Source organism: Lemur catta, chromosome 8, assembly GCF_020740605.2.
Source record: "Lemur catta isolate mLemCat1 chromosome 8, mLemCat1.pri, whole genome shotgun sequence".
In the NCBI taxonomy this organism is placed as follows: Eukaryota; Metazoa; Chordata; class Mammalia; order Primates; family Lemuridae; genus Lemur; species Lemur catta.
Genome location: NC_059135.1, coordinates 26,333,810 through 26,342,635, shown reverse-complemented (window position 1 = coordinate 26,342,635; position 8,826 = coordinate 26,333,810).

The window sequence follows — 8,826 nt, the reverse complement described above, 5'->3', positions numbered from 1 at the left end:
CTATTTTTTTAACTTGAAATTGAGGTGCATGGAATAGGATTAATCATAATTATTGGTTCTTGACATATCCTATCATTAGTCCATGGGCCTTTTGTATGCATATATGTATTTATATACTTACTGTTTATTTTTTTAAAATCATAAATATCTATGAATCTACCACTCAGCATGATAAGTAGAACATTGACAGTAGCTAACAGTGCCTGTATGAAATGCCTCCATCATATCCACATCCTCTCTTCCCTAATGTGATTACTACTTTGATTCAGGTAATAATCATTTCATTGCTTTTTGAAAATATGCATGTATTTTTAATATGTTATTTAGATATTCTCTCTTTTTTTAGAGACAGTGTCTCACCCTGTTGCCCAGGCTGGAGTGCAATGGGGCAATCACAGCTCACTGTAGCCTCAAACTCCTGGCCTCAAGTGATCCTCCTGCCTCAGCCTCCCAAAGTGCTGAGATTACAGGTGTGAGCCACCATGCCTGGCCTTTTTTATATATTCTTAATAAATGTGTTGTTTAGTTTTAGTTATTTTAACTTTATAAAAAAGAATATTGACATTCTGTATATAATCTTTTGAGACTCATGTTTTCCTTCTCAATATTATATTTCTACAATCCATTTATAGTGTTCCAACTCACTGTACTTCATTCATTTTGACTGCTGTGTAGTAGCCTATTGTATAAATATACCACAATGTATTTATTAATTCCCTACTGTTTGGGAATTTGCCTTGTTCCCATGTGTTTTCTATGTGAATAGTGTCTCTGTGAACATTCTTGTACATATTTCTTAGTGTACAAGTTCAAGAATTTCTCTAGTGTTTACATCAAGGAGTGTAATTGCTTACTCACGGGATATATCAATGTTTAATTCTTTTCTACAGTGATTTTACCACTTTAATTCTTAATTTCAATAATTTGCTAACCTCAGGATTTCTAGATATTCATTTATTTAATAGATTAGTGCCCCAAATCATAGAATAATTGAGACAGCAAGAAAGAATTTTGAGATTACCTAATTGGGCCTGCTGAATTTCCAGAGGAGAGCATTGTGGCATAGAAGAGATGAAATGACTAGCTCAAAATCCTAGAAAAAAATGGAGTTCTAGATACATTTCCAAATAGTTTATGGAACCATCCCTGCATTCTTATCAGAATCTTCTCTTTCTCAAATAGATAATGTTTGGTGAGTAATAAAAACCTTCCATTTTTAAGATAAGAAGTCAAGACCTAAGAAAATAAAAAGTAGCAAGGGGGTTATCCCAATTTAGGGTTAAACTTGAATTTATTCAGTGCATAGTGTCTCTTCAGCTCACATTGTCTTATGGGGTTAATCTTGCTGACTGCCTCCAAAAAAACAGCCATTTCCAACTTCCTGGACAAAGTACCTTACTTCTCTCACTGGAATCCTTTTTCCCAGACTTGCTTGCATCTATAAATGACCATGTGACCTAGTTGTAGCTCATGAATTTCAAGCCTAAGTCCACTGATAAGGGTTGTGAAATACTTTTACTTTCTTGCTTAAAAAGGGGCAGATGTGGCTGGGCTGGAGCCGTCCTCTCACCTGCTTCCTGCCTGAAATGTATTAATAGATGTGATGTTTACAGCTGTGACAACCAACCTATGAGTCCAAGGAGGGTCAAGAAAATTATAAAAATATAGGTAGGGCCTGATATCCTTGTAACACTGAACTAACATCAACAGCCACATGTCTCCAGACTTCTTATTAGGGAAGAAAAATAAAGCGCTTTTTGTTTAAGCTACTCTACTCAGGTTTTCTGACACTTGCATTCCTAGTGGATATACCATATTACAAAAATTATCTCAAACTAGACTTAGAATGTTTCTCATTTCCCAGTGACTGAAATTTAAAATCTTATCATTGGATGTGAAATGTTTTTTTTTTTCCTCAGAGAAAAGTGATTTTATGCTTTCATAGTTGGCACCTATTTTTAAGATCGTAGTCTTTCAGTCGAAACATCCGTTTCAGAGGATATGTCCACGATCACATCAAAGAAATATCCTCATTCAGCAAAAGCATAATTAAAAATTTGGGCACTGAGTGAAGAAAAAAAGCCTAAATTGACTGACTGACATTTTCAGTCCATTGTCCAGACATGTGAAAGAAAATTCATCAAAGTTGATTAATTATACTCACTACTTCAGTCTCAGGTTCAAAATGGGGCTATTATTCTCATAAATTCAATCTGCATTGATTAAGAAACTCCTATGTGTGTTGGGCTCTAAGGCTGAGAGCATTTAAACATCATTCCTACTCTGAAGGGGCTCACAGACTAGTTGGAGTGGTGGTGGGAAAGTGAGGAGAGACAGATAGGCGTGTGTAACAGTGAGAAAACAGTAAGCAAATAACGAAAGTATGAACAGAGTTGCGTGAGAATCCACAGCACAGCAGACCCAACTCCTTTAGACACACATGAGTCCAGGAAAAGTTCCTCATCCCAGGAGCCTGGCTCATACTGTAAGAGGTTTTGTGCATTCAACGTAGAGGTCTATATCCTTGTTTGTCCTTCCACAGATGTTTTCTTCTTGGCAAAAGTCCATGATTGTCATTGGATCCCTGGCTTTCTGGCCTGTGAATTTTCCTGCTCCTCCTATATGTTGAAGTAGAGATTCCATCATCACTGAAGCCTTAGGAAAAAGAAACTTACTATTCTAAAACCTTTGACTTTTGTCATTTTTCCCTTGGCATGTAAACCAAATGGAAAACAAATCACTTATACTGTAGTCTCCTTTGGATACGAGTAGGCCAAAAGATAGGACAATTCTGAAAGTCAATACCGACAATGGTCCTCTTTAACTTGCTGGGGTAATTGCAAGAGATAACCCCAGCTTTTAACAAAGCCATAGGAATACCTGTGGGCTTTGCAACCTACTGCAAAGAATGGGCAAAGGATGGAAATATTAATATCATGCTAATACCCTGGAACAAAACCACCGCTATACTTATTATTACAACTATAGTATCTTCAGTCAGACAAGCAGGAAAAATATTAATGAAATATTCCTGTATTCCTGAATAACTTCTCTTTTCCACATATTTTGGAATGAATGTCCAATGTCATCTGACTACTTCACCGCAACTTGTCCTTACGAATTTGATGACACCTAAAGAATGACTCATCCACTTACCCCAATGGGCATTCCAGGAAATTGTCCTTGTTTATTGCCATCTTCAAATGATGGAAAAGCACAAAAGAATGAGAGGAAAATAATTATTTTTACTATCTGATCCTAAATGTTAAAGAAGCACCCTATTCTTAAACGTTGTACCCATCATTTGCAAATTAATGCACTGCTGAAGATGCAAACTATCTATATAACTGCTCTTGAATTTCATTAAAACTAATCGGAAGTCCTTTTTAATGTCTTTGAGAATTGCTTCAAGTGGCAAAAATCAGAAAATCTACCCATGGGGCACATTCAGCTAATTGCAATTTACTTCTCAACTCGTCATCCTTTAGCCCTAGGATGCAACTGCATAAAGTTGAAACAACTCTTTGGATGACAAATGCCAGTTAAACCAGTTATTTAGCATCATGTAATTTTAAATGACCCATTGGTTTCCTGAATATTTTTTAAACAAATCACAATGATGATGTGATGAACTGAGTCCAGATATAACTTGCTAAAATTATTTTCTCTGCAAGTTGGACCTACCATAGGCTCCCTCCAAGTTGGTACTGAGGGCAAGTGGAGGATTAGGATAGACCATATAGTGAAGAGAATAAAGACTGACAGATATTTCAAGTATTTGTATGTGCACACTACTTAGGACAGATAAATGGTAGGGAATAAAGCAAAGTTTTGGAAACAGTACCATGCTCTAACTCTTAATCAGCTAAGTTACCCCAGGGAAATCCCTTAACCTAATAGCAAAACGAGGGAAATTGGAGGATAAAAATGGTGTTTTCCTTAGGATCACCTGAGACCATGTACGTGAAAATAATGTTTCGTAAAATGTAGATGCTGACCAAATGTTAGTCATTGTTAGAATCTAACCTGTGAAAATGAAACCACAAGGATAAAATATCAAACTAAGCATCCTTTTGTGCTCAACAGAGTATAAAGGGTTTCAATCAAATGGTTTGGTAGTGGCTTTCTTTTTTTATCTAAATGCAAGAGTTGGTATGTTGATATGTTATATTCCTTTTGCAATGACCAAGATGATAGTGAGGTTCAAGATTAAAAAACATACATTCCCCTTCCCAAGAATCTCTCCAAATTTCCCTGAATACCAAGGAATATAAATATATGTTACAACAGACTATGTAGTGGTTAGGATCTTTTTCCAAATTAATAAATTCAGTAAGATGACTACCTAATTTTCAAGTGAATGTTGGTAAATTGTACTTATGAGATGATTCTTCTGTCCTACACTCAGTCAATGAGCACTGCAGGAGAAAAAAAATAATTAAGATTTGTCAAGTCTTGCTACATGTAGTATCATTCTATTAATAAGTATTTTCCATGTATGATGTCATTTTATCCTCACTAACCATGAGGGGGATTTTTGTCCATTTTACAGGTAAGAAATCTGTTACATAAAGGTTAAGTAACTTTTCCAAGGCATGACATCAAGTCAAATATGCCATCAATTGTAGATATCCCATTATTTTTTAAAAATTAAAAGAAAATGCTATGATTGCAAGGTGCCATCAGTTAACAGATACATCCCGATTCCAGTGGTGTTAAATGTACAAAAAAGTGCACCTAAGAATCAGTGACATATGACAAGTGAGGGATACATGGTGCAAACCCAGGCAGTAGAGATCAAGAGCATAACAGTCTTTGTCGTTATGCTATTCTGCCTCATCAAAACCATACAAGCATTCAGAATGGTTTATTACAAAATTATGGACTCAAACTTTACCTGGGCTTTTAGTCCTGTTCTTCAGTCTGTCTGCTTTCTCCACTTTCTTCTTTCCTCTCTCTTCTCTTATTTCCTTCAGTGATTATTCCAAGGCTTTTCTACTCCCCTTAAGCTTCCTACTAACCCCACCCTCATTCACTTTTTGTGGATGACTGTGCATCTTACATCATTGAGAAAATGAGACCACCAGTTGCTGTGTCTCTCAACTTCTGCCCTCCTAGTCACCATACTACCTGCAGACATATCCATATCCCCAGAGAGCTTCCCTTCATCCCTCCATTTCAGAGGGCCAGCTCCCTCCTTTTCTGTCAGATGCTGGCCCTTCCGTATCCTCTCACCCCCACTGCTTGCTGTTTCCTCTGAGATTATTAGTCTTCCTTCTCTCCTGATCTTCAATTCCTTCCTCTCTTTTGGTTTCTCTCCCTCAGCCTGTAAACGTGATCAAGACCCAACTCCTAATCCTTCATTCTAATCTTCCTTATTATTATTTAAACTTCATAGAGAGTGATCCACAGGCACTGTTTTCATTTCCTGTCTTTCCATGTCTCCTTCAGCCTACCACAGCTTCTCCTCTAGGAACACTCAGTTGAAATCGCCTCAGTAAGTTCATCAGTGATTTCCTGTTAGAGCAAATGGAAAATTCTTTGTTTTCATTTTATTGGCACCCTCCCACTGAATTTGTGTGATATAGTGGATTTCTCCCCTCTTTGTGAAAAGCCCTATCTCACTGGCTTCCAATGCATCACACTCCTGATTTATCTGTTTCTTAATCAGTTTAATGTTGCTATTTCTCAGAGTCTATCCTCTGGGTACAATTGTACTCACTTTCCACACTTCTGTCTGATGGTTTAAACTATTGCCTGCAGGTTTACAAAACCCCAAATCTGGACTTCTTGCCCTAGCACTGTATCCCAAATGTTTGTCTCCAGTTCCCACTTATTCCCTACTAACCCAGTGTCTCTGTTGGGATGCCATTCATCTCACATTTAACTTGTTCAAAACCAAATTCTCGATTGATTGCACCTTCTTAAACCTATTCCTTAAACCATTTCTACTGCCAGTTGATGGTAATTCCTACCTTCCAATTACTTATCCCCCAAAACCTGGAATCATCTTCAATTTCTCTTCTACTCCATATCAAATCCATTAATATGCCTTGTCATTTCTACTATCAAAATATATTCAGAATCTGATCATTTTCACTATCTCCGTTGCCACCACCCTTATCTATTCTGCCATCTTCTCTTGCCTGGATGATTGCAGCAGCTCCTAACTGGGCTCCTTGCCTCAACACTTACTCCCTGTTACTCTGTTCTCTACTTGGCAACACAAATGGATTTCCGACCACCTTTCTGACCTCATGTCCTGCCACTATACCTTGAAAACACTCTTCTCACACCAATGGTTCCAAAGCCATTGTACTTGCTTTTCCCACTCCCTACCTGGAGCATTCTTAAACTATGCATAACTCACCCTCTCACTTTATTAGGTCTTTATTCAAATAGCTTCTCATCAGGAAGAGCTTCTCAGTATTCTAAATAAAATAGTTGTTCTCCACCACCCTTTCCTAATCCTGCTTTACTTTTTCTTGATGACGTTTTTTGTAAATTACATCTGACACATCACGTGTATTTTTTCTTGGGCTTTGGAATGATAGATAGACTCATTATTGACTCATGTGTGGCATTGTTTGCTTATTTAATTAGTGACTTATGTGTTTGTTTTTGGTACATAGCTATAAACTCCCCACTCAACACAGAAACCAGAAACATGAATCATGATGTATATGTGAGTATGTAAACATATATACTTATATATGTCTATAGATATCATTTGAAAATATACATATAAATTTTCTTTTTTCTCTTTCCCTCAACTAGAATGTAAGCTAGCTCCATGACTACAGGGACTTTGTTTTGTTCCTTCTGTATACACAGCATGTAAAATAGTGCTTAACACAAAAGCACTTGAAAATAAAGTAAGCAACTGATATTGATATATCAATGTTTTCAGGAAGAATGTAACTACCTACATGTCCCAAACCAGAATTCAATCTCCACATCCCTACCTCTGTTCTGCCTTCCCTCTCTACACTCCTGCCCTTGACTTTGCTCCCCAGAAGCACAGAACTGCTGCCATGCCTTTGCTGGTGCTGGCTTCTCCCCACCCCACCCCCACCCCGGGGACTACACGCCACCCTTCGGCTCCAAAACACCTATAAAACTCCTTCTTTGAGACATTCGCCAGTCACTTTCAAGAAGCTTTCTCTGCTCCCTCCTGCCCTTTTCTCTCCTGAGGGTCCTTTACCAATCGCTATCCCCCTACTCAGGAACTGTGCTAAAATGCCCCGTTTCTCTGAGAAACTTCTCCAAAAGGCTCTGAGTCCTTGCAGTTCAGGAAGCAAGTCCCAGACTTCACCCTTGATCTTGTCCCACATCCCTAGTGGGTAAATAGAAATAGGCATTCGTATGCCCAGTTCACAGATGGAGAAACTGAGGTACACCCTGTCATTTCCCAGCAGGAGGCGTGGCTCAGAGCCCCTCAGGACTCCCTCACAGCTCCTTCTTCCCGTCACTTGAGGAAGGGGCCAGTTATCCGTGGCTTCAGTAAACCTGGCTGTAAAGCCCCGTGCCCTTCTGGAAGGTAACCATAGCTACTATTGAGCTGGCACAAAAGCCTTCAGTTAATGGAGACTACAAGTGGCTTTCAGGACCCTGAGGGCATTTTGAGGCAAGGGGCAAAACCCGGAAACAAAACTTGTAAAGGGAGGACTTTCGCCTCAGGCCCCTTGGTTGGGTGTGTTTCAGTGAAGGTGGGTGCTAATGCCCAGCAGAGCTCTGGAGCAGCGACACAGCTCTGACCTGGGACTAAGATACCAACTAGCTGTGAGGCCAGAACCAAAGGGGATCCCGGACGCGTCCCCTTCTTGGGAAGCGGAGCCCCCGCTGTGAAACTCGGCTCGGCCGGCTGATGAAAGCGACACCAGCAACAGCCGAAGCTCCCGAGGTGACCCGACCAGAACCTGGAGAAAATGGGGTCTCCGGGCCCCAGGCAGGGGGAGCTTCCAGCAGCGCCAAGTCCCTGCCCGCACCTCTGGCCCTGGGGTGTTTTCCTCCTGCTAGCTCAGGGCCACAGTCAGGCGGGAGAAGGCCGCGCCCGGAGTGTACCCGGTGGGCGCCTGCCGTTCTCCGAGCCCTTGCTGCCCTCGGGGAGGCTGCCCGGGTCCCCTCTCCGACGCCCGGAGTCCAGAGTCTTCCCTCGCATCCCTTTATTTCAGACGAGGGACGCGTGGAGAGCTCCCCGTCCGGGATCCCCTCTGTCCCCTAGGCCGGCGCGGAGCTGGGCCCCGACTTCCCAGTTCCCGTCGCAGCGGGTGCGCGTCCCCCGAGGGACCGGGAAGCAACCCGCGCCGCGGCTCAAGGCCGCCCGGTCGAGGGTGCGCGGGGTCAGGGCCAGGGACGGTGCGTGCGCCAAGCCTGCGTTTCCGGAACCTAAATCCTCAGGGGAGGGAGGGAAGAGGAGGGTGCGGGAAATGAACTTGGAGGCGAGAGGTGGCGGCGGCTTCCAGGCGCTTTGACGTAGACTTGGAGAGGCGCCGAGCGCTCCCGCTGCTTAAGAAGAGGCTCGGTAGCCTCCAGGACGCGGAAGCTGGGGACAGTCACTGGCCCGGGGCGCCGGCTGAGCGTTTCTCCACGCACTCGAGGGAACCCTGTCCAGGCATTCGAGGGCACCCGGAGGGGCCGGGCAGGTGAGTGCGGAGGGCGCCCTTCTGCGACCTGGGAGGAGACCCGCAGGGTAAGGAGGCGCGTGTGGCCCCGCGGACGCGTCGGGTCTCCGGCAGCTCCGCCCCGGGCCGGGGGAGGTTGCGGAACCGGGTGCGGGGCCGGGACGTGCCAAGCACAGCGCGGGGCTCGGAGCGGGGCACACGG